This window comes from Ambystoma mexicanum, chromosome 8, assembly GCF_040938575.1.
Source record: "Ambystoma mexicanum isolate Mex_15411 chromosome 8, UKY_AmexF1_1, whole genome shotgun sequence".
NCBI lineage: Eukaryota > Metazoa > Chordata > Amphibia > Caudata > Ambystomatidae > Ambystoma > Ambystoma mexicanum.
The window spans coordinates 1,711,888,146-1,711,913,673 of record NC_090929.1 but is presented as its reverse complement, the minus strand read 5'-3'; the positions used below and the strand labels follow the sequence as shown (position 1 = coordinate 1,711,913,673).

Genomic DNA, 25,528 nt, shown 5'->3' with positions numbered 1-25,528 from the left:
ACCTTAGAAATTGATGTAAGCCGCCATCTTGAATCAAGCCTCAATTTTAGATTAGAACCGCCATTTTGGGGTTTTTGTACAAAGTCACCCTGTTATCCAAAATGGCTGTCTCGTGTGCCCTTGTTCTTGCCTAAACCTCTCCAACCTCTGTAGGAGAGTTAATGTCCAACCTGCCTTCAGGCTACATGCTAGGGTCATGTAGACCTTGTCCTTTGTTGACCTCGGGAGCAGGGGTTTACTTGAATTAGCAATGTTAAACTACAAGTATACAAGAACAGTAATGCTATCCAAATATAATATGTGAAACATTTGTTTGGTCTCTATTAAAACAGCATGTAAAGAGTGCAAATGTTAAATTAAAGAATAATGGAGTCTGTTAGTAAAAATATTCAAAAGTAAACCGCATGCACAAGATATGTAAATTAGGAAAGTGAACCTGGCGCGACCCTAGCCCAGTGTATAATTAACCTGTAAGAGGGCTGGACATCATTTTACAAATTGTATAAATGCGTCGATGTCCAGCTAGGAAATTCTGTTCACTGCTCACATTGAACCCTGCTGGTGGTCTTTGTGATGTATTGATGGCCAAATAGCTTTTTGTGTACTTTGTTGAATACTGTTCAGTTTTGTAATAAAGATTCTGGGAATCTTTACAAGCCTGTGTCGGTGTATTTTCCTTTGCTTGGTATAACAGCCGTAATATTTGATTCCACAGATGGCGCCCGAATAGGGACCCTCAAGATTGACTTTGTCTCGTTGAAGGTTGGCTCGGCTATCGGACCGGGATCGGTCGGTGCCAACAGAAATGGCCACTCTAGACGAGAAGCAAATTCCTCGATGAAACTGCACGATCCGATCCCTGAACGGTGAGCTGTAGCCCGAGACGACGTCTTGACGAGGGTCCATATATTTGAGGTGGGTAAATTTGCCGAAAATCACCAGACACGTGGGTCCTTAGCATTGTCCTTAGTAACCCGATCGGGCCTCCCAGTCCTTTGGTCAGGTGAATCGTGCCCCGATTCTTAATCTAACCCTGACAATTTGAATTTGTAGCATTGTACTCGCGAGCACAATTATTTAACCAGGTAACACCAGAACTTTGATATGCCTGGGAAATTGTCTGCCTGCTTTAGGGCATTATTCCGCCGCGACAGACAATCTTTGGAAGATAGCCGTCCCGCACCACAGGAGGGGTCGCCGGCATGTACTATGTACTGTAAGAAAGGCTTTAGTAGTATAGCATTTAATGACATTTGGCACAGACAAACCAGACATAATTCTAAACTTCGGTGGCCAACCAATGGTAGTTTTGAAATCCCTCGTATAGAATATTTAGAGTCTGTATTAGTAAAGAAAAAGGCTAGACCTGCAGCATTTGACGCGTTGCACAGTTGGAAAACAGAAGCATTGCAGCAACAAAAGATTAGAGAGAAACACATGCGTAGACATATGACAAGTGTCGAAAAAGCACGGTTATATGATCAAAATAAACAATTGGAGTCAGTTAGGAACACGGACAGGGTGTTTCAATTAGGCATTCAGAAAATCTACCCTTCAAAATATTTTCATACGTCAGATGAACATGAACGAAGGCCCGATGCCTCCGCGCCGCCTCCGTACGTCCCTCCTCCTGGCGCTTTGCCCCTTCCTGTTGTAGTTCCCCCTCATATAGTTGCTTCGGTCCTCCCTGCTGTTCTTCCTGTCGTTCTTCCAGCCGTCGCCCTTTAGCCTGCCCCCTTGCCTCCACCTGTTGTTATTCAGAATGTGCCTACTCTTCCTCTTCCAAGTGATTCTGCATCGCTTGTAGTAGACCAGGGAGCAAGACTAAGGGTTGTGACTCGTAATACTGTGTCCCCAGACAAAAGGAGTGAATTGACTGCTTGGGCTAAACATTGTATGGAGAAGGGTGAACAAGCTGATGCGTTTTCCACACTCGAAAATTTAAAAGATATTCCTGAGAAAAATGTTTTTATCGAAGGATTAGGAACTCATTTGAGTATAATGTGGAATAGACTAAATGATGTAGATTTCCAACAAGGGTTACGGGATTCGAACGCCTCTGCGTTGTCCAGGGATACTGCGGAGAAGGTATATGAGCATGTTGAGAGGATTTTTGAGTATAGGAAGGAGTTGGAAGAGTTACAGAATGAGGAAGCAGATGGTGGTAGTTCAGGTATTATGTGCTTACAGAAACGGTTTCCTCCTCGTCGAGAATTAAAAGGTGAGGAAGCGCAAATTTGTATAAAGGATGCAATAAGATGGATTTCGGATATGTCAATAACTCCAGATGAAGTATATGACACATATAGTCAATATACGTTAGAAATGCAAAAGAAAGTGATACAGGTGATGGTAGAGCACCTGCAGAATGAGTGTGTAAGAAGAAAGATTTGTTGTCCCTCAGAATTGTTGAGTGTTTATAAGAGAGCCATAAGAGAGCCTTTTCGATTGATACTTCTTCGACTGCCTTAGCGCTTGATTTGGCTCTGTTGCTTAGTAAGCGTTCGGAGCTGCCTACTTCTCAGTTGCCTATGAGAGAGGTCCCTCCTACATTTTTCCTGAAAGTTGAGATTGCGGCCGATGCTGGACGAGGAATAGTCGCCGGAGAAATTCCTGCACATTACGTATCACAGTTTGTGCACGTCCCGTTTTCAAGACAGGAAGTGAACACCATAAAGCAATCTATTCCCGATATAAGAAAGAATCCGACCGGATTCTCTAAAGAAATAGAGTCGGTCTTACAGTTGTCGGTATTCACTGTAAGTGATATTGACCTATTATTTCCCATACTCCTGCCAGTTGATTTGTGGAAACAGATTAGGACTATAGATGACATACTTGGGTTGGGAGATACATGGGATAACATGGTTAGGCTAGACAGAGAAAGACCAGCTGGTGAACGACCACCTCAAGTGATATTAACCTTGCCTGATAGAATTATTGTAAAATTGAAAACTATGGTTCCAGAAAAAAGAATCATTTGGGACAAGCTTACGGCCTGTGTCCAAGGAAAGTCTGAGGGTGCTACCGATTTCTTCAATTGGTTCGAGCGGGTATTCTCAGATTTCAGTGAACAAGACTTAGGCACAGAGTCAGGGAAAAGGTTGTTTGTCGACAAATTTGTATGTGGATTTCTGCCTGACATCCAGTTACAGATTATGTCTTCTGAAAGCGCTTGGCAGGCGAAGTCTCAATCAGAAGTACTGCATATGGCTCAGTACTATGAAAATCGTGTAAATACTGAAAAGGAAAAACTTCAGAAAAAAAGGGGTGACCTGAAAACTAAAGTTTTATTACAGCAGATTGTTAGAAACCCTAGAGGGGGTAATCAATTTAGAGGTCAGTACATTCCACAGGGAAGTGCGCCCTTGGCTCCGGTAACCATTAACCAGTGTGTCTGTTGCCGGCAGGAAGGCCACTGGCGCGCACAATGTTCAACCTTGCAGCAAAGGTCATTTGGGAACATGGGTAGACGATCCAGAGGGCGCCCAGGTGCAGGGGGCCCTGGCAGAGTTAGTTTACACCAGAATCACAGCAACCTCCTTCACAAGATAAGCAAGTTTCGAATGCGGATAATAGAAACATTTTTGATCACCCTTCTGCCGCGTACCTCTCTGAAGAGCTTCCTTTTGATAATATTTTGTTTCGCTAGGATTGCCGGAAGCAGGATTTGGAACCTACGCCTATTCCCGTTCATCAGAAAGGCCCCTACGTTGAGATGGTGGTGGGAAATAGGAAGCATCTATTTTTAGTAGATACGAGAGCACAGAAATGTTCCATTGATCATTCACGTGTTCCAAATATTCCCCTGTCAGGGCAGTCCAACATTTCCGTAGGGTTTTCGGGCACACCTGTAGCTTGTCCGGTCTCTTTGCCGGTACCAATAACACTGGGTCCCTTCACGGAACAGTGTCCATTTCTACTTACCACAAACTGTGGGGGGAACTTGCTGAGGCTAAATTTGTTGAAGGCATTGCATGCAGTAATACATTGTTCTCCGGACGGAATTCGGCTAACAATTTCACCTCAGCAATCACTCGCCTCTCAGTTTTTGACTCGACCTTTACCGCCAGAATTTAGTAATGTTCCAGAATGCTTATGGGCAATTGATGATAATGATGTGGGCATTCTTCAAATTGAACCTGTTAAAATTGTTTTGAAACATGGAGTAAAATTGCCTCGCATCCCGCAATATAAGATCTCAGTTGAAGGCGAACAGGCTTTGAAATGTATAGTTTCTGATTGTGTACATCGTGGAGCAATTGTGGAGATTACGGGTAGCATATGTAACAGCCCCATTTTGCCAGTATACAAAAAAGGTGCTAATGTGATTCCCTTTCGTTTTATAATTGATTTACGCGCTATTAACAAAATTGTGGCTCCTCAATTTCCTATTGTACCTGATGTTACAACGATACTAACCATGATTCCGGCTTCTGCCACTCATTTTAGCGTTGTTGATCTTAAAAACGCATTTTTCAGGATAGCAGGTATTTGTTTGCATTTACCCTAGGTGGACGCTCGTTTACATCCACCCATGCACCACAAGGGTACACTGAGAGTCCAAGTATTTATAGTAGGGCATTGAAAGAGCAGCTTGATACCCTCGAGTTGCCTACTACTTGCACATTACTGCAGTATGTAGATGACCTCCTCTTGGCTGCTGATTCTGAGAGCGCCTGTAACAAAGGCACCGAGTTGTTGCTTTGTCATCTAGCAAAACATGGCCACAAAGCTTAACTTACAAAATTCCAATATTGTTGTCAGGAGGTCACCTATTTAGGCTATCTCCTGTCAAAGGAGGGAAGACGGTTGACACCTGAACGAAAAAGACTATTTCTGGCATGTCTGTCCCAAATACGCAAAAGGAAGTTAGAGCCTTGATTGGTATAGCTTCTTATTGTAGATTGTGGATCCCTAACTTTTCGCTAACGATTAAACCAATGCTGGCTTTGACAAAGAAGGGCATTTCTTTGCCATTGCCATGGACTTTGGAACACCAGACAGCATTTGATTTGCTCAAATCCGCGCTGTGTTCAGCGCCGGTTTTAGGAACTCAGAATTATGACAAGGCCTTTGTATTGTTTGTGCATGAATATGATGGATGTGCTTTGGCTGTGTTAACACAGGAACACGGAGGGAAGAATAGGCCGTGCGGCTACTATTCCTCCGCCCTTGATCCTGCAGCATGCGCTTTGCCAAGATATTTGCGCGCTGTTGCTGCTGCGTCTGTAAAACAGAGTGAGGGAATGGTCCTGGGTCATGCATTAACCCTAATGGTACCTCACTCTGTAGATATTCTATTGAATAGAACTCAAACGCAACACCTCACTTCTGCACGATTGACAAGATATGAACTAATCTTGTTTGCCCCCCACATTCAAATTCAGAGGTGTTGTGTATTAAATCCGGCTGAACTTTTCCCTGTCTCGCATGATACTGTTGATGGTGACGATACGTCTCACGATTGCCTTTATATGACAGAACAAGAGACTAAAGGCAGAATCGATTTGAAAGACATGCCTTTGAATAGCCCACAAGGAGAGCTATTTTGTGATGGCTCTTGTTTTAAACTTCCAGACGGTACATCCACGGCTGCTTATGCTGTTACTACTCTAAGCACGGTTGTGGAAACTAAAAGAATTATGCATAACTCTGCTCAGGCCGCAGAAATTATCGCGTTAACTCGAGCTTGTGAACTTTCTGAAGGGCTTACAGTGAATATATATACTGATAGTCAGTATGCCTTTGGGGTGGCCCACAATTTCAGTAGACTTTGGAAAGAACAAGGTTTCTTGACTTCGCACAGAACGAAAATCCAGCATGGCACTTTAATAGTGCGATTACTTTCAGCACTTGCACTCCCTGTTCAGTTAGCTATCATAAAATGTTCAGCACATCAAAAGGTTACAGATGATGTAGGAAAAGGGAATGCTTTCGCCAATCAGATAGCTAAACAGACTGCCACTGACTTCAGTTCAGAAATGTATGCTGTATAAGAAATTGTAAATGTTTGCACTTTGGGTGAAAGTATCGATGCTGTAAAAGATATTCAAGCAGATGCCACCATAGAGGAAACTAAGAGATGGATCGAGGGTGCAGCGAGATTGGATGACGATGGGTGTTGGGTAGACAATATTGAAGGGAAATGGTTACTCCCTGACGCCTACATTACAATGATGGTTATAATGGCTCATGGTCCGACACATGTTTGTGCGCGAAAATTGACAAAAATGCTACACAGTGTATGAGCCAATGATAAGATTTTCAAAACTGCGCAACGTTTTCTCCAGAACTGCATGATTTGCTTGCAGCACAATGTAGGAAAAGGTACCTCGACTCCTAGAGGAAGATTCGTTCCACCTTCTGTCCCGTTTGAGATTATTCACTTTGATTTTATTGAAATGGAACGGTGTAACAGTCTTAAATATGTATTGGTTGTTATTTGTGCCTTTAGTAAGTGGGTTGAGGCCTTCCCGGTTAGAGATGCAATGGCCATAACCACAGCAAAAACTCTGTTGAAAGAGTTTTTTCCTAGATTCGGGCTGCCGAGAGTCATCTTGTCAGATAATGGGCCAAACTTTATTGCCACTGTAATCCTACAAATTTGCAAAGGATTACAGATTGACAGGCAGTTCCATTCAGCTAGACATGCCCAAAGTGTCGGATTAGTGGAGAGCCACAACGGCATTATAAATAACAAACTCGCTAAGACGTGTGCTGGCACCAAGCTAAAGTGGCCGGACACCTTACCGATCGTGTTACTGTCGATGAGAATAACCCCTGGGCCAAACTTTATTGCCACTGTAATACTACAAATTTGCAAAGGATTACAGATTGACAGGCAGTTCCATTCAGTTAGACATGCCCAAAGTGTCGGATTAGTGGAGAGGCACAACGGCATTATAAATAACAAACTCGCTAAGACGTGTGCTGGCACCAAGCTAAAGTGGCCGGACACCGACTGGGCTCTCTCCCTTTGAGGTGGTAATGGGGAGACCTGCTAATATTTGGGGTATGCCAAAAAGTCGCTCATTACGGGATATAGAAAATGTGCTTCTTTCAGATTACTGTAACCAGTTGACTAAAAATCTGTTTTCAATTTATCACCAGGTGCGAGAGGCATTACCTGTGCACTACGATGGTCCTGGTCACAGTCTACGACCGGGGTACTGGATCCTCATGAAGGTTTTTGAGTGGTCGTCTTGCCTTGCACCTCGGTGGAGGGGTCCCTACCAAGTCCTGCTAGTCACCCAGACTGCCGTGTGGGTAGCGCGTCGTAAACACTGGATCCATGCGACGCACACCAAACGGATCCCACAGCCCGTGCCATATGATACAGAAGACACAGAATCCCTTCCCACTGCTGTAACTAGTGTGCCTGAAACAGCAACAACCAACAAGGGAGAATCGGAGACCGCTCCAGAATCTGCAAGGCCGGACAAAACAGCCATCTTGTCTCCGCACTCCCCAACAGTGGAACTCCTGGATCAATCCTTTTCTGATCCCATTTCCGTCCATTCGCCACTTCCAGGAGGAAGTGATGACACTTTGTTCTCGCCAGAAACTGCAAAATATAATTTGCGCCCAAGGAAGTAAACGTGCAGCATCGTCTGACTGTGCGATTGAGAAAATCATTTGAGGGCTTGCCTTTTTGGCCCGACTGTGCGGGAAGATTCTGTCGGCTAAGGGTTGTGGGAAAGACATTAAGAAGACGCGCGACTAGAGTCGCCAGCAAACGAACAATTGGTGTTTTTTTGGTTGAAGACGACAATGCCTGCACCCGCTACCGCTCGTACCGAACTTTTAGATAAACATTTGACTAGCAGAGACAATGATCAAGCATGTAAGGGGACCCCCAAAGTGTATTGTTGCCTTTTCATGATAATTGCTGGATTTTTTGTAACTGTTGGGAGGAAGCATATCCATTAGAGTGCTTTTTTCCTATTGAAAATGTATCTGTTATTCCCACTCCTTCTGTGCAATTGCATACTTTGTCGCCTAGGGATTCTTTGCATAGGCGGAACTATCAGAATAATACCCTTTTGTTAATAATGAATGCCACTCATGCAATTTTTAATAAAACCAATTGCTGGATCTGTACACATCTACTGCAACATGGGGATAAGGGGCTAGGTAGGTATATTTATCTAGGTAGGTATATTTACCCCTTACCTTACCTTTGACAACTGCCTGTTACACTTCTCTTAGAGCACTATTTTTTGGTCGATGGAATGACAGCATCTCAGGGAACTTTGATGGTACAAATTTAAATAGTTTTTTTGCAAGAATGTTTTGATGCCCCTGGGATGCTTGCTTTTTGCAAATAGAAGTAAGCCAAATGTTGCTTCTGTTAGGCCCTCTGATAGATTTTCTCATCCTTTTCAGTCTTTAATCTCTTTCAAAATGGCTCTTATAAGCATTAAGGATGCCACGCCTCCATCTTATTCTGTTAATCATAGCCCGATTCAGTATCCTTCTGCATACAGAGGAATGGAACACGGTCAATGGGTAATTTTAGAAAGTGCACTAACGTTGCGAATTTGACTAGTGAAAACAGACCTCTGTACGTAGGCGAACCTGTCTATTTTGTTTGCAGTAATGTGGCATTTCCATGGTTGCCTAGGGATTGGCAAGGAACCTGTTATTTAGGCATTCTATTACCTGGGGAATTTATTGCCAGTACTGTAGAAATTTCAAAGACTCGTCCACGACGAGGTGTAAAAGGGGATACTCCGGCGCAAACTCTAGGAGATATTATGAAATCCTTTGTGCCATTTTTTGGGCAAATTACGAATTCAGAAGATATCAGGGGACTAGCGAGAGTATTGGAGAGAACCATCAACCGGACCACTGACATACTCTATAATATGACGTTAGAACAGAGAGCGATAAGATTAGTGGCTCTTCAGAACCGGATGGCATTAGATGTCATCCTGGCAGAGCGCGCAGGAGTATGTAAATTAGTGGGGTCCGCTTGCTGCGTTTACGTACCAGACTCCTCTCCGACGATCTTTAGGGCTATCCAAAATCAATATGTTCTTAGTTCAGAAGTACATGTTCCTGAGAGAAACTGGGAACTTGGTACATGGTTTTGGGACCTCCTACGGTCATGGGGATGGAAGTTGTTTCGGCCCTGTTGATTATCTTGGCAAGTTTTCTGTTTCTTTGTTGTTGTATACAGTGTCTCCCTGGTATATGCTCAGTGTTAGTGGGATGTTGCGCGCAAGCAACAAGTGTATTAGGAAATTAAATATACGCCCCAAAGAAGGTTTCCAAAGAGTATGTGTTAAAAGAAACTCTGGTGTCAGACCTAATGGCAAAAGATATGTCAGACAATGATTCGGGGTGTATGGACGATGACGTATGGAGTTACTTGCAAGCAGATCAGAAGTAGTGTTTGCACTTGGCATAGGCCAAAAGGAGGGTTTGTCGAACTGGATATTAAATTATGCCTCCCATTATAACAATTTGTATGTATATTGGCCTACGCCAAGTTGCTTAAAATTGTACGCGAATAACTCTCTACGGCACGGTCTTGACCTTAGAAATTGATATAAGCCGCCATCTTGAATCAAGCCTCCATTTTAGGTTAGAACCACCATTTTGGGGTTTTTGTACAAAGTCACCCTGTAATCTAAAATGGCCGTCTCGGGTGCCCTTGTTCTTGCCTTAACCTCTCCAAACTCTGTAGGAGAGTTAATGTCCAACCTGCCTTCAGGCTACATGTTAGGGTCATGTAGACCATGTCCTTTGTTGACCTCGGGAGCAGAGGATTACTTGAATTAGCAATGTTAAACTACAAGTATACAAGAACAGTAAAGCTATCCAAATATAATATGTGAAACATTTGTTTGGTCTGTATTAAAACAGCATGTAAAGAGTGCAAATGTTAAATTAAAGAATAATGGAGTGTGTTAGTAAATATAATCAAAAGTAAACCGCATGCACGAGATATGAAAATTAGGAAAGTGAACCTGGTGTGACCCTAGCCCAGTGTATAATTAACCTGTAAGAGGGCTGGACATCATTTTACAAATTGTATAAATGCGTCGATGTCCAGCTAGGAAATTCTGTTCACTGCTCACATTGAACCCTGCTGGTGGTCTCTGTGATGTATTGATGGCCAAATAGCTATTTGTGTACTTTGTTGAATACTGTTCATTTTTGTAATAAAGATTCTGGAAATCTTTACAAGCCCGTGTCGGTGTAGTTTCCTTTGCTTGGTGTAACAGCCGGAATATTGTATTTTTTCTGATTCCACACTTAGTTCATCCATTTCTCCCAAATGAAGGCCAGTGTGTCATGCTTAGCTCTCAGCGCCCTGGTCCCTGCCGAGTGCTTAGTTCACACCTTTCTCCCAAATGAAGGGCAGTGTGTCATGCTTAGCTCTCTGCTACTTGGTCCCTGCCCAGTGCTTAGTACATCCCTTTCTCCCAAATGAAGGCCAGTGTGTCATGCTTAGCTCTCAGCGACCTGGTCCCTGCCCAGTGCTTAGTTCATCCCTTTCTCCCAAATTAAGGCCAGTGTGGCATGCTTAGCTCTCATCAACCTGGTACCTGCCCATTGCTTAGTTCACCCCTTTCTCCCAAATGAAGTCCAGTGTGTCATTCTTAGCTCTCAGCGACTTGGTCCATCCCCAGTGCTTAGTTCACCACTTTCTCCCAAATGAAGGGCAGTATGTCATGCTTAGCTCTCAGCGATCTGGTCCCTGCCCAGTGCTTAGTTCATCCCTTTCTCCCAAATGAAGGCTAGTGAGTCTTGCTTAGCTCTCAGCGACTTGGTGCCTGCCAAGTGCTTAGTTCATCCCAAATGAAGGCCAGTGTGTCATGCTTAGCTCTCAGCGACCTGGTCCCTGCCCAGTGCTTAGTACACCCCTTTCTCCCAAATGAAGGCCAGTGTGCCATGCTTAGCTCTCAGCGACCTGGTCCCTGCCCAGTGCTTAGTTCATCCCTTTCTCCCAAATGAAGGCCAGTGTGGCATGCTTAGCTCTCAGCGACCTGGTCCCTGCCCAGTGTTTAGTTCACCCCTTTCTCCCAAATGAAGTCCAGTGTGTCATTCTTAGCTCTCAGCGACAAATGAAGGGCAGTATGTCATGTTATCTCTCAGCGACCTGGTCCTTGCCCAGTGCTTAGTTCATCCCTTTCTCCCAAATGAAGGCTAGTGAGTCAAGCTTAGCTCTCAGCGACCTGATGCCTGCCGAGTGCTTAGTTCATCCCAAATGAAGGCCAGTGAGTCATGCTTAGCTCTCAGTGACCTGGTCCTTGCCATTGCTTAGTTCATCTCAAATGAAGGACAGTATGTCAAGCTTAGCTCTCATCGACCTGGTCCATGCCCAGTGCTTAGTTCACCCCTTTCTTCTACATGAAGGCCAGTATGTCATGCTTAGCTCTCATCAACCTGGTCCCTGCCCAGTGCTTAGTTCATCCCTTTCTCCCAAATGAAGGCCAGTATGTCATGCTTAGCTCTCAGCGAACTGGTCCATGCTAGTGCTCAGTTCATCCCTTACTCCCAATTGGAGGCCAGTGTGTCATGCTTAGCTCTCAGCGACCTGGTCCTTGCCAGTGCTCAGTTCATCCCTTTCTCCCAAAGGAAGGCCAGTGTGTCATGCTTAGCTCTCAGCGACTTGGTCCATAGCAGTGCTCAGTTCATCCCTTTCTCCCAAATGAAGGCCAGTGTGCCATGTTTAGCTCTCAGCGACCTGGTCCATGCCAGTGCTCAGTTCATCCCTTTCACCCAAATGAAGGCCAGTCTGCCATGCTTAGCTCTCAGCGACCTGTTCCCTGCCCAGTGCTTAGTTCATCAATTTCTCCCAAATGAAGGACAGTGTGTCATGCTTAGCTCTCAGTGACCTGGTCCCTGCCCAGTGCTTAGTTCACCCCTTTCTCCCAAATGAAGGGCAGTGCATCATGCTTAGCTCTCAGCGACCTGGTCCCTGCCCAGTGCTTAGTTCATCCCTTTCTCCCAAATTGAGGCCAGTGTGGCATGCTTAGCTCTCATTGACATGGTCCCTGTCCAGTGCTCAGTTCATCCCTTTCTCCCAAATGGAGGCCAGTGTGTCATGCTTAGCTCTCAGCGACCTGGTCCCTGCCCAGTGCTTAGTTCACCCCTTTCTCCCAAATGAAGGGCAGTGTGTCATGCTTAGCTCTCAGCGACCTGGTCCCTGCCCAGTGCTTAGTACATCCCTTTCTCCCAAATGAAGGCCAGTGTGTCATGCTTAGCTCTCAGCGACCTGGTCCCTGCCCAGTGCGTAGTTCACCCCTTTCTCCCAAATGAAGGCCAGTGAGTCATGCTTAGCTCTCAGCGACCTGGTCCCTGCCCAGTGCTTAGTTCATCCCTTTCTCCCAAATTAAGGCCAGTGTGGCATGCTTAGCTCTCAGCGACCTGGTCCCTTCCCAGTGCTTAGTTCACCCTTTTCTCCCAAATGAAGTCCAGTGTGTCATTCTTAGCTCTCAGTGACAAATGAAGGGCAGTATGTCATGTTAGCTCTCAGCGACCTGGTCCTTGCCCAGTGCTTAGTTCATCCCTTTCTCCCAAATGAAGGCTAGTGAGTCAAGCTTAGCTCTCAGCGACCTGATGCCTGCCGAGTGCTTAGTTCATCCCAAATGAAGGCCAGTGAGCCATGCTTCGCTCTCAGTGACCTGGTCCTTGCCATTGCTTAGTTCATCTCAAATGAAGGCCAGTATGTCAAGCTTAGCTCTCATCGACCTGGTCCATGCCCAGTGCTTAGTTCACCCCTTTCTTCTACATGAAGGCCAGTATGTCATGCTTAGCTCTCATCAACCTGGTCCCTGCCCAGTGCTTAGTTCATCCCTTTCTCCCAAATGAAGCTCAGCGAACTGGTCCATGCTAGTGCTCAGTTCATCCCTTACTCCCAATTGGAGGCCAGTGTGTCATGCTTAGCTCTTAGCGACCTGGTCCTTGCCAGTGCTCAGTTCATCCCTTTCTCCCAAAGGAAGGCCAGTGTGTCATGCTTAGCTCTCAGCTGTTGGGTGTCCTGACCCACGTTTAAGCTATCATGCCACAACATTTGGTGCTGTGGGCTTAGAAAATTCAAGATGGCGGAAAACCCACATGTGCGCCGAAATCCAGGAAAGCTGCGCAGTTTGTGCGCACACCAAAATGGTTGCCTCACTTGCCACCCACCAGTGCGAGAATGAAAGGCCGGGTTGCCATGAGGGAAATGGGTTGCCAAAGGAAAAACAGTAGCGCCGGTTAGCTTCAAAGCGCTTTAAAACCACCATTGGACTACCCGCACAGTAGTCTGAAACCATTGGGAATGGCAATGCTGATTGCCAAATGCAACCTAGAATTGTGGGGAATTCATTTCTTAAATCCCAAAAATGGGTGCAGTACCAGTACTCACCACTATCCAAAAGCCGGCGTTTTAAAACCACCTTGTGTTTCTCTGAAGGCAGGCTCAAAATGCCTATTTTCAAACATTGCAACATGTGCAAAATATTCACTGAACACCAGCAGACATTTGGCAGAATGGAGTTTTGTGTGCTTACAAAATCGGGGAAATGAAGAGCCCAAAACAATGCTTATAACAAAACTGCTATGGAGTCAGCAGTTTAAGTTGCACTGGATTTAAAGACACTAAAATCGAAAATGTTTAGATTAAATGAGTGACCTATGTTTGGTGTCACATGCCTTTGTAACTGTTGAAATGTCATAGTTTTGCACTTAGAATCAGCATTCTAGCTGCATGTGTAAAATTGCAAGTTAATTTAAAAAGCAACAAAAAACATGACAGTTAGCTGAAAGTCTGGCTTAAGGAACTTGATTTTGCTTGACAGCTACCCCCATCAGGAGTGAAACTTGAGTCACAACTGTGTTCCCAGGCCTATCTGCCTTTTGCTGGCCACACTAAGGATATGCCATCTATCTGATAATTGAATTACCTGTGCTCTACAGGAGCTCTGAACAAAGCCTGTCTTGACTCAGGCAAAGGTTTTATTACAGCGGTCGTAAAATGTAGCTTCCTCTTGGCAGAAGCTGGGAGGGGCACTGCCTGTGAGAGCAAGCTGGCTTGGCAAAACTGGATAAACCAGTATTTCCACCATGTGACCTGGAAAACCACACCCCTTTGTAGCCAGAATATTGTTTAGAAAAAGATGAATAACTCATGGTGCGGACATGTGAAAATTTTATAAATGATACCATAATTCTTGTGATTTTTCTGCCCACAGTTTAAGAGGTTTTTAGAACCGGTGGTATGTTCAGGGGGGTGTTAGCGGAAAAGTGGATATTACTCTAAATGTATGCATGTTAAAAATCTGAAACTTCATCAGTTAATGTCCATACTCCCTGCGCACATGTATGTAAAGTTGGGTCAATGTCAGAAATTGAAAAATCAGTTAAAAAGTCAATTATCTGCCATTTCTGAATGCAAGCTCTTAGAAACAGCAGATTTGGACAGAGACATGGCTAAATTCAGCCACACCATGTATATGTAATTTCAAACAACTGTGTAACTCTGAAATATGTATTTTGATCATATATAGATTTGGGTGCACAGATGACAGGGGAGGTTTTTCAAGAGATCATAAATGGATGACATCACTCTGACTCACAGTTCCTTCCCCAATCAAGTGAGGAATGAAAGCTGGACCAATGACAAGTGAGAGGGGCAAGTTTAGTTATGACCAACACACACACCCACTTGCAGAACATATAAATGGACCACTGAAACTTAGGTAGAGACCTTCAATTCCATCTGCCGCTGGAAGCTCTGCCGGAAAATCCATACTCTACCTCCATCAAACTTCAAAGAGCCAACACTTAGACTCCAAGATAAACAGAGACTTCAGAACCTTAACCAAAAAGGCCACTGCCAGCAAGAGTATTTGTCAGCAGGCCTAAAAATCTTTTTGCAACTGAACTCTTCAGACAGCCGGCTGACGCCGTCTGAATTTTGCCAAGAACTTTTGCAAGAACCCGGTGACAGAAATATCCAAAGAGAAGGCAGGACCCGACCCAGAGAACCGGTGCCTAGCAGAGACCAGGCCATTGTATCCAGAGTGCTGACCCCGATGCTGTGAGCAGTTCCAGAGGCCAGGCGCTGTGAGCGGAACCCGGGAAGACCTGACCAGACTGAAGTCCGTGACCAAGTCGCTTTCCGGTTCAAAATCTCTTGTGAGTACTCAGCAAAACTCAGAACACATCTCTTAGTTAAAATCATATAATTCAATCCATTTTTAATCTAAGTAGAACTGCAGCTTAGCAATTGTGTTATTCTGCCATCATTTTTAAAGCTGAAAAAGTGTTGCGTTTAAAAGTTGCAAAACCAAAAACGACCTTCACAAAATCGCTCATATCTCCGCGACCGTTTGTCTTAGAGACTTGCAGTAACTTTCATTTGAAAGCTGAGATCCTAGGCTTTCCTAGGACCCCAAAACGATAGTGATAGTCCTTGCGGTTCCTCTGTAATAGCGCTCGGCACATACGCGAATTTTACCGCGTTTTGCAAATTTCTCCACGGGTAAAAACAGCTGCTGCTTGCCTTCCATTTGCCAGAAATTCGTTTAACCTGCTAATCATTCCTGAATCATTGCAAGAGTGAGCCTGAGCTAATATTAACTAGATCCCACTCACCCTGAACCTCTAGAGGGAATCAAAAGCATTTTAGCATACTTTTCACTGAATTGCCAGCACATATCAAAGCATTTTGCCTGTGTTTTCAAACTTCTGTAGTCTAAGCTTGCTGGGGTGAACTGAATCACATTTGATTGCATTTCTGAGAACTGTGTGTTTTCCTTCCATTTCCTTGCATTGCATAAAGAGGGGGGGAGTGAATAGCCAGAGAAAAGTGATTACATTGTTTGGTTGAAGTCATATTGAGTATTTTCTGTACTGCATTCATTGAATATTGCATCCACCTGAGCTTACATAAAGCATTCTGTACCACCTTCTTCTTTTGTTCCTATTCACCTGTGTGCTACCTTATCCATTTCATGTCAACTCCGTATTGATTATAGAGAAGCGTGTTAGTGCCAGATTCTCCGTTGTTAATATTTATCATATCAGATTAAGTGTGATATTCAATTATGAATTTATTATAAAGTGTGATATATCTATCTATTGTTTAAATTATCAAATAAACCTTTTAACTTGCAAAACAGAACTACTTCTTGGCTCAGTGGGGTCAGGGGGATTCCAAGAGAGGGGTGTTATATAGGGGTAGTCATCCAGAACGCATGAACTGGACATAAAGTTATATCAATAAGGGTTTTCATTCAGTATTCTGGACTAGGCATTGACTTAGCTGTAGTGCGGGATTGAATCCTCTTACAAATTGGCGGCTCGAGCCGAGACGTTGGGTTAGATTTACCATTTGTGCAGATTAATACAGCGTGCCAGCTGACCAGATACACATATCCGGTCGGATCACCACGCTGTGTTACGCTGTAAAGCACTCCTCAAAGGGACACTCCAAGAAAAGTTCTGTTCTGCAAAAATAAAATACTAACTTCTGTAAGTCAGGACAGAGACCAATCTCTAGAATGACGACCTTGGTAGATATGAAAATAGCCAGAGAGCACTTCTTACATAAACTATTTGTGAGAGGTGAGTGAACTCACCAGGACCAAACAGTCTGGTTGCAGGCCATCACACAACAGGTCACGGAAACAGGGTCAGATATATGGAGGGATCAGGGTCCCTTACATGTGGCCCTGAGTGAACTATACATGGCTCCTAAAGCGAAGGATGAACACGACAAGATTGTTAGGATAGCGGTATACATGTACCTATATATGGGAGACATGCAGGATAGATGTGCTGAAAGCCAAAATCTGGCAAATCTGGCGTTAGAGAAGGCCCAATCTGATCTGGCCTCTTCTGAGCAGAGGCTGCAGAGGAGCCAGGAGTCAGAAAATGATAGTAGGCAATATATCATTAAAATAAAAGAGGATATGGGCATCCTACAACAGGAAAAGACAGACCAGGATACCAGATTTCTGGCCTTGCAGAAGGAGCACCAAGACAGTTTGAACTCCCTACTGCAGAGCCAGAAAAAGCTGGAGCAACAGATCAATTTCAACAGGGCATGCACAGAGCAGGTAGCCACCCTGCAAATCCAACTAGACAGAGAGAAAGAGGAGAGCAATAAACTGATCCTGAAAGACCTGGATACCCAGGCAGAGTTTGATCAGGAGCGCCAGAAAGCCGGCGCCTTCCACAGGCAAAGGGATGACCTGGCGGCGCAGATGCAGGCTCTTAGTCAGGAAAGAGACACTTTAGGCCAGGAAGTCTGCCACTTAAAAAGGAAAATGGAAGAAAATCACCTGGCCCACCAGGGACTGGGTGACCTCCAAAAAGAACACCAGAACTTGTTAGAGCACACCAGGAGGGTGGAGGATGCTCTAGCAAGAAAGGAGCAGGCCAATAGGGACACAGCTCAGGAGGTAACCCTCCTGCAGCAAAGACTGGCCCAGTTCTCCAGGACCAACCAGGAAGCACAGAGGGAAAATGAGGCTCTCTGCCAGCACAATGAGAGGCTCCAGCAACAGGTAGCGATGCAGGAGAGACTGATAGAGTCCAGTAAGGCCTTAACTGAGGAACTGAAGGCACAAATGCAGGCTCTTGCATTGCAACAGGGAGCAGGGGCGGATAGAGATGAGGTTCGCTGGGAAATGGAAACTCCGGAGCATAACCTCAGGAGCCCTAGTACCAGAGGCCCTCATACCTCTCAGTCCCTGGACTCTGCCACCCCCATGTCCCCTGGCGCACGTGAGCACAGGACCACAGGGATGGCAGATTACTATCCAGCCAGAAGCATGGGGCTCATAGGCCAGTACCACCCAGGAATGGAGGGGTGGGCATCCGGGTATGGGCACCCAAGTACAGTACAGTTCAGTGGGGAACCCCAGGAGAGTAGGCCCATTAAGGGCATCCTGAAAAACTCTGCCCAGTTAGGTCAGTGGAGGGGATACCCATCAAATCCTGGCAGCAAGGAGGAATCTGAAGACTCCTCTGAACTGCGCGGGACACAGGAGACCAGGTCCCCACATTCTGCCAGCCATTCCCAGGCTCGCAGAATCCGGGAAAACCTGACCACAAGAAGGGTGCGCACGGATAGCAGAGAATTTATTAATACGTTTTTCCATGCCTTGCCCAAATATATCATGACCCAGCTCGTGAGGGATTTTCACGAGAAAAGATCTTTAGACTGGGTCATTGAACAGGCTACCCGGATCTATGAGGTGCAGAAACCGGTAGATAGCAAAAGTAATGCCCAGAAAAACCCCAAAGCCAACAGCACCCCTGCTGCTGCCAAGGTGGCAGAGGTAAAGGTCACCCCCGTTTTGGATTTGGAGATGGGGGGGCCTAAAAACCTACCTGCACCTAATAATGCTAGGCCCAGAAGGTCCTCGGGCCAGACAGACAGGGAGCCAGGGAGGCAGCCCCAATGGGGTCCCTCGCTCTCCTGACTATGTAAGTCCTCGCTACAAAGGTAACAGTCCAATCCTGGGTTATGTGTGGACTCCCCCAGCCCAAGGGGGGGGATCCAACCGAGCACCGAACCCAGGGAACTTCCCTCCAAACTTCCCACAGGAGGGCAGAAATTTACCAAACCCTGGGCAGAACTTTTTCCCCAGGTATCCACCCGACTTTCAGCCCCAAAACCATCCATCCTTCTTTCCCCAATTCCCTGAGCCCAGACCACTGAATCCGGGAGAGGGGAGGCCAAGGGTGGAGGGGTACCCAAATCTTCCCAACCCGGGGTATTACCAAAGGAGAGACAGCTACCCTTCCCGGGATCAGCCCAGGGGAGAAAACAGGGCCCCGTATCAGCCTGAGCGGGTTTCCCAGTTAGAGCGCCAGGTTCAAAACATGGCGCGGGATCTGGGTCACATACTGAGGGCTCAGCAGAACCCTCAGATGGGCGTGCCGGCGCAGAACGCACCCAACTCTGGACCTGGTGCTCCAGAACAATGACGGGGGCAGCACCCCGATAACTCACCGGTTCCCAGGGAGGAGGCACAAAGGGAAGGGGGGTGTAAAGCCTTGGAGGAAGCTTCCTTCCTCACTTGTAAACAGCCCCTGGAAACCCAGGAACCGGAAACAAAATCTCTTGCCCCTGAAAGTCTGCCTCCTAAGGAGCAGAGGGGGGGTAGGAGAAACAAAAGACCCAAACAGACTCAGTTTGAGGAGGAGGTACAGATCTTCCAATTTGAGGGAGAGGGATCCTCAGAGGATCCTGGGAAAAGGATCTTCTCCTTCAGAGAGGGGGGAACTCCTCCCAAAGAAAAATGGGTTCCTAGGGATGCAAATCCAGACTGGGGAGATGTGGAGACTGAGCTACCGCCGCCCACCATCTCATCCCAGAACCAACAGCAAGAAAACCCCCTGGTTCAAACCCATCCTGGTGACTGCCTCCAAAAAGGGGGGGCGGCCCAGAACCGGAACCAGGGGAACCCACAATGGCTCTGATCTCCAGTTGCCAACTTTTTCTTTCAGATTCCCAAGGCTCTCCACAGAATTCTGCCCAAAATTCTTCTCTCGCGATGTCCAAAACCAGAAAATTAGCCCACCAGTTGTCCAAAAATGTACATTATCTGTGCCCCCTTGAGGAGAAGGAGGGAAGATATTATGCCCCGGTACAAGTACAGGGGCAGGGTACAATCTCGGCACTGGTGGACACTGGATCTCAAGCTACCCTTCTGTCCAGAAGGGCCTTTGACGAACTGAATGCAGGAAGGGGAGAGAATTACCAAATTCCTCTCACCTCTCTTCCTGGACAACTGCAGAACTTTGACGGGAAGGAAATTCCCGTTGAGGGGACTGCAGACTTGGACATTAAGATCGGGCGACACAAGTTGAAACACCCGGTCATAGTTGTGACCCCAGAGGGCACCACTTGTTTACTAGGGAATGACCTCCTGAGAAGGTTGTCACCCCTAATAGATTGCGTAAACAAGGTCCTCTGGACCCAGACTAGCCGACCAACCATGTTAGTTTAAACGGCACCTGCCACATGGTTGAACAAAAATCTGACCAAGTAGAATTTCACTTCCAGAACAACCAGATTCCAGACGTGACAGTAATAGCAGTAGGACAACAGACTGGCGATGGGGGGTCCTCTCTATTTCTGAAAATCAACCTTCCTTCCAGTCTAAAGTGGTATTCCACGCTGGAAGGAAACACTCTGAAATTCTATACTAATCCACAATCAGAAACTCCCACTCCTATAGTCCAGAAAGATGTGAAATCAGCTCAGAGCCTGGCTGATATTCAGCAAATTGGAGAGCAGTTGTTCATCCCTGTTCAGTTAAATGATGGGAAGGACTCTGTTCTCGCTCGAGTGTGTGTGAACAACGGTAAGAGCTTCATCAGCGAAGCCATGTTTCGCCAACTCCCAAAGGATCCAGCCATTCCCACCTTCAAACTGATAGACAAATGGGAAATGGACCTGGAAGCACCTAATTTCAAACATCTCCTGCCAAGCAGGTGTATGCTCAAAATCTCCATTGGCAACAAGAGCATAGTCCATAATTGTTGGGTCGTGCGAGACGTCCCTGCCGCCTTTTACTTAGGCAGTGACATTCTCAATCGCTTCGCCATTAGTTTGGACCTAATAAACTTCAAAGCTTGGTCCCGATTAGCGGATAATCCCATGGGCTTTGATGATCCAGAAAAAACATTTAGGTCAGCTCAATTGCTACCTTATGCAGTTGAAATTCAGACTAAAAAGGAAGTCACCATCCCAGAAAGGACCCGACAATTCTCCCTGGAAGTGAAAGTTAAAAGGGGACAAGAGTTGAAAAACCCTGATGCTTACATACATCTAAATGCTTCTCTCCAACAGCAAGGGTTAGGGGTAAACCCAACACCATTAGTCAACATAGAACATGACACCATTCCAATAGAGGTGGATAACAGCGATTTAAAGAGTATTACTCTAGCCGCAGGCACCATTATTGGAATGGCGGTTGATGACCGACATTTCTCCATTGATCTTGGAAATGAACTGTTAGGGCCAATCCCCAAGGACTGCTTTGACAGTGACAGTGATGACAACACAACACCAGACAGGATTTTTACCCGGCATGGGGGGAACTTCCTGGTGTACACTTCCTGCACCTATGGTAAGGAAGATGTGACTTGTGACTTCAGGAGGGATGAGGTGATTTTCCAGGTCCATGAGGGCTGCCTTTCCCACCTGAAGCCTCCAGTCCAAATCAGCACTCTGACCAGGGACTTCTCCACCCAGCTGGAGGAGGCCGCTGAAATAGCCAAACCAGAAGTCTTTCCAGGCTTCAGGCAGATGGTGGAAGAGAGAGTCAACCTAGCTGATGCCTGTGTGACTCTGGAACAAAAGCAAAAGTTGAAACAAGTTTTCTTGGATTTCCAAGATCTCTTTGCGGTAGACTCATATGACTGTGGTCGCACTGACATCCACACAACAACAATCCCCACGGACCCTGGCATGACTCCTGTGTTTGTGAAGCAATATCGCTTGCCTCTCGCATCAATGGAGTCCCTTACTGAAATAATTAAGAACCTTGAGTCCCGGGGAATAATCCGTCCAGTCCACAGTACCTTCAATAATCCGGTGCTGGGAATATTGAAGGCAAACGGCCAGTGGAGACTCTGTGCTGACCTCAGGGAGCTCAACAAACGGGTCCATACTTCCCGATGGCCACTGCCCTACATTGACCAAGGGCTGGCCCAGATTCAGGGGTCACAGGTATTCACTGCAATAGACCTGACCAATGGATACTGGACTGTGCCTGTCAGCAGGGAGGACCAATACAAACTGGCTTTTACCTTTGGGGGCCAGCAGTACACATGGACCCGGACTCCCTTCGGATACCTTAACTCCGGTAATGAATTCAACATTTTCCTACACAAGGCCATGCCCGATCTGGGTGTGAGGGGTAACCTGGCTTATGTAGATGATGTCCTCATCAAAAGTTCATCTGTGGAGGAACACATAGCGGAGATCCGTTATGTTCTGACACAGTTGAGGGCCGCCGGAGCAAAACTTTCCTTTCAGAAAGCACAGTGGTGTAGAACCCGTGTTAATTTCTTGGGGCATGAGATTACTCCTCAGGGTCTCTGTCCCCAGGAAAAGAAAGTGGAAGCACTTCAGAAACTGAAAGACCCCACAACTCTGCGAGAACTAAGGAGCCTCCTTGGACTGACTAATTACAGCAGAAAGTTCATTGAGGGCTACGCAGAGATCACCAGACCCCTGATTCATCTCCTGAAGGGGGGGTCAAGTGGGAATGGGGTCCAGAACAATCCGAGGCGGTAAAACAACTCAAAAGAAGCCTCTCACAAGCGCCCTGCCTAGCTTACCCTGTCAGAAACAAGGAGTTCTTCCTGGAGACGGGGTTCTCTAATACGTGCTTGACGGCAGTATTATACCAAAAGCATGACAAGGTCAATAAAGTAATCTCCTATGCGAGCAAAACTTTATCCTCTGTGGAGGAAAAATTCAACGATTGTGAGAAGGCACTCCTGGCAACAGTGTGGGCATTGAAGAATTACCGCCCGTTTATCCAGGGGGAACACATCATAGTGGAGACTCCACACCAGCCTCTGCAATATCTCCAAAGTGACAGAATCCGGGCCGGAAATGTGAGTAATTCCTGAATTACCTCCTGGATTCTGTCAATGCAAGGCTTTCCTGTGGAGGTCAGATATGGCCAAAACAAGAAGAGTCCCCTCGCGCAAGGTCTGGCTGACTTGCATGATTGTGCCAGAGAAAACTGTCTCGAGGACGAAAGTCTAAAAATAAAGGACAACATGGAGGCATACCTTAATTCCCCACACAAAGTCTTTGAAGAGGACAAGTGTGAGGGAATGCCCACTGTCTATGTGGATGGATGCTCGTACCATGTTGACAACAACGGGGAGAAAGAACTGGTGGCCGGCGTAGGGAATGCATGGGTGAAGGAGTTCCCAGAACCCTCCGCTGGATACAAAATTGGTCCCCGAAGTAGTCAGGTGGCAGAATTGATGGCTGTGCATCAGGCCATCCTCACTGCTGTCCAGCATCAACTCCACGAACTGGTCATAATCACAGATTCAGATTATGTACGGAACGGGTTCGTGGAGCACCTGGTTAATTGGAAAACCAGAGGCATGTTATGTGCTAACAACAAACCCTTGAAACATGGGAAGTTGATCCAAAACATTGATGATCTGGTCACCTCGAATGAGATGACCATCTATTGGAAAAAGATCAAGGGTCATTCCAAAGTAGAGGGACCAGACAAAACTGGAAATGACTTAGCTGATCAGCTGGCCAAAACCGGGGCCATCCAAGGTGATCTAATTGAGATTGAGTCCCTGTTGGGGGAAATCCAGGTCACTGCTATCACTAGGTCCCAGACAAATGCTCACAACGACCTTTCAATTGCACAATGGAGTAAGGAGACCCCTGATGCTGATTTGATTACCGCTCAGAAGGGGGATCCAATAATTGGTAAATTTTACCAGCACCTTGAGGACCCTGAGAACTTTCCCCTGACGGATACCGATTACAATGGGAAAGAGGACCTAAGAGTGTTGATGAAATGTCCAAAAATGTTCCGAATCCAAGACGGTTTGCTGGTAAGGAAATCCAAAGCTGGCCACGATCAGTGGGTGGTTCCTACCTCATTCCGAAGCCTGATGTTAAGTCATGCCCATGATGCGGCCACCGCCGGTCATAGGGGGTTTCACACAACATTGGAAATCTTAAGAGAGGTTGCATACTGGCCACACATGGGGCAGGACCTCGACCAATACTTGAAGGGGTGTCTTGTGTGTGCACAATTTCAGCCATCATCCCTCACGCACCGGGCGCCTTTACAAAAGAGGGGAATGACACTCCCATGGTCAGATTTACAAATCGACTTTGTAGGCCCTGTGATTCGCTCGGCTAGGGGGAATAAGTACATGTTGACAGTGACATGCTTGTTTACCAAGTGGGTGGAATGTCTCCCAGCCCCAAACTGCAAGGCAGAAACAGCAGCTGCCTTGATGATTAACCACATCTTTTCCCGTTTTGGTCTACCTCAAAGGATTGAGTCAGACAGAGGTAGCCACTTCACCAGTGAAGTAATGACAAAGATGTGGGAGATACTGGGGGTCAAGAGAAAGCTGCATATTGCTTATAGACCAGCTTCTTCTGGGGCAGCAGAGAGGTATAACCGAACCATTGTGAGCATATTAAAGAAGTTTGTGGCAGATTCTGGGCCAAGTTGGGATATCCGATTACCTCTGGTCCTAATGGCCATCAGATCTACCCCTTCATCTGCAACCAAAATGTCACCATTTGAGTTGATGACTGGGCGCAAGATGGTGCTTCCTCAGCATTTGCTCTACAGGACCCAAGAGCAGACACTGATAAATGCCTCCACTACTCATGAGTATGTAGAGAATTTAAGGAAACACCTCCAACATGCTTTTGCTTATGCTCAGCGGAATCTAGAAAGATCAGCTGATAGCATGAAGACCCATTATGACCTGAAAACTTCCAGGAAGGAATATCAGGTGGGAGACCGGGTCTATCTATACAACTTCCAAAGGAACCAGGCCAAGCAGCGCAAATTTTTGCCTACATGGAAAGGACCCTTGGAGATCATCGACAAGATCTCCCCTGTGGCCTACAAAATCCACATCCCCAAAGGTCCTTTGGCAGCGGGGGAAGACAAGTGGGTACACATAAACCAGTTGAAGTGTTGCCATCCCAGGCACGCTCTGCAACAACTGGAGGAATCCTCTGGAATCCTAGCGGGTACTGTCTCAGACTAATTCTGTTCCAATCATAAAACATACCACATCTAGTCTCTAAAATATAGTGATTTGCATGAAACTGTCTCTTAGTTATACTGTTTTTTTTTTTTTCAAAAAAGAATGTAATGTTTCGTTATGATGAAATGCATATGCTGCCCCACTATCTCAACAGTGGTGGAAAAACGTCTATGAGTAGGTATTGCCGCTCTTCCTTTGTCGTCCTAGGAGAAAGAAAACCTGAAGACGGGCCAAGGAGGACGATCCGGAGACCGGGAACGAAGATCCAAAGGGCCCAGTGGACCGCCCAATATTCCCATCAGGACCGGCGAGGAGGACCGATCGATCAGTACCGGATGGAGAAGAAGATGCTGAACTGTGCCATCTACAGAGTAGGAAGAAGATTATGCGGACAGACCGGTGCGTGGGTCAAAACCCTTGGGCACGCGACTCCCCATCGACTCAAATTCAAAGTGCAGTCGCGTGGGGGGGCTTGTTGGGTGTCCTGACCCACGTTTAAGCTATCATGCCACAACATTTGGTGCTGTGGGCTTAGAAAATTCAAGATGGCGGAAAACCCACATGTGCGCCGAAATCCAGGAAAGCTGCGCAGTTTGTGCGCACACCAAAATGGTTGCCTCACTTGCCACCCACCAGTGCGAGAATGAAAGGCCGGGTTGCCATGAGGGAAATGGGTTGCCAAAGGAAAAACAGTAGCGCCGGTTAGCTTCAAAGCGCTTTAAAACCACCATTGGACTACCCGCACAGTAGTCTGAAACCATTGGGAATGGCAATG

At 46.3% G+C, this 25,528-nt stretch overlaps 1 protein-coding gene across 1 annotated transcript in view; it reads right to left on the bottom strand.

Annotated features, from left to right (window-relative positions):
• Positions 1-25,528, bottom strand: part of GPR26 (G protein-coupled receptor 26) — a 397,890-nt gene that overhangs the window by 156,703 nt on the left and 215,659 nt on the right. The gene's annotated exons all lie outside the window — the stretch shown is intronic.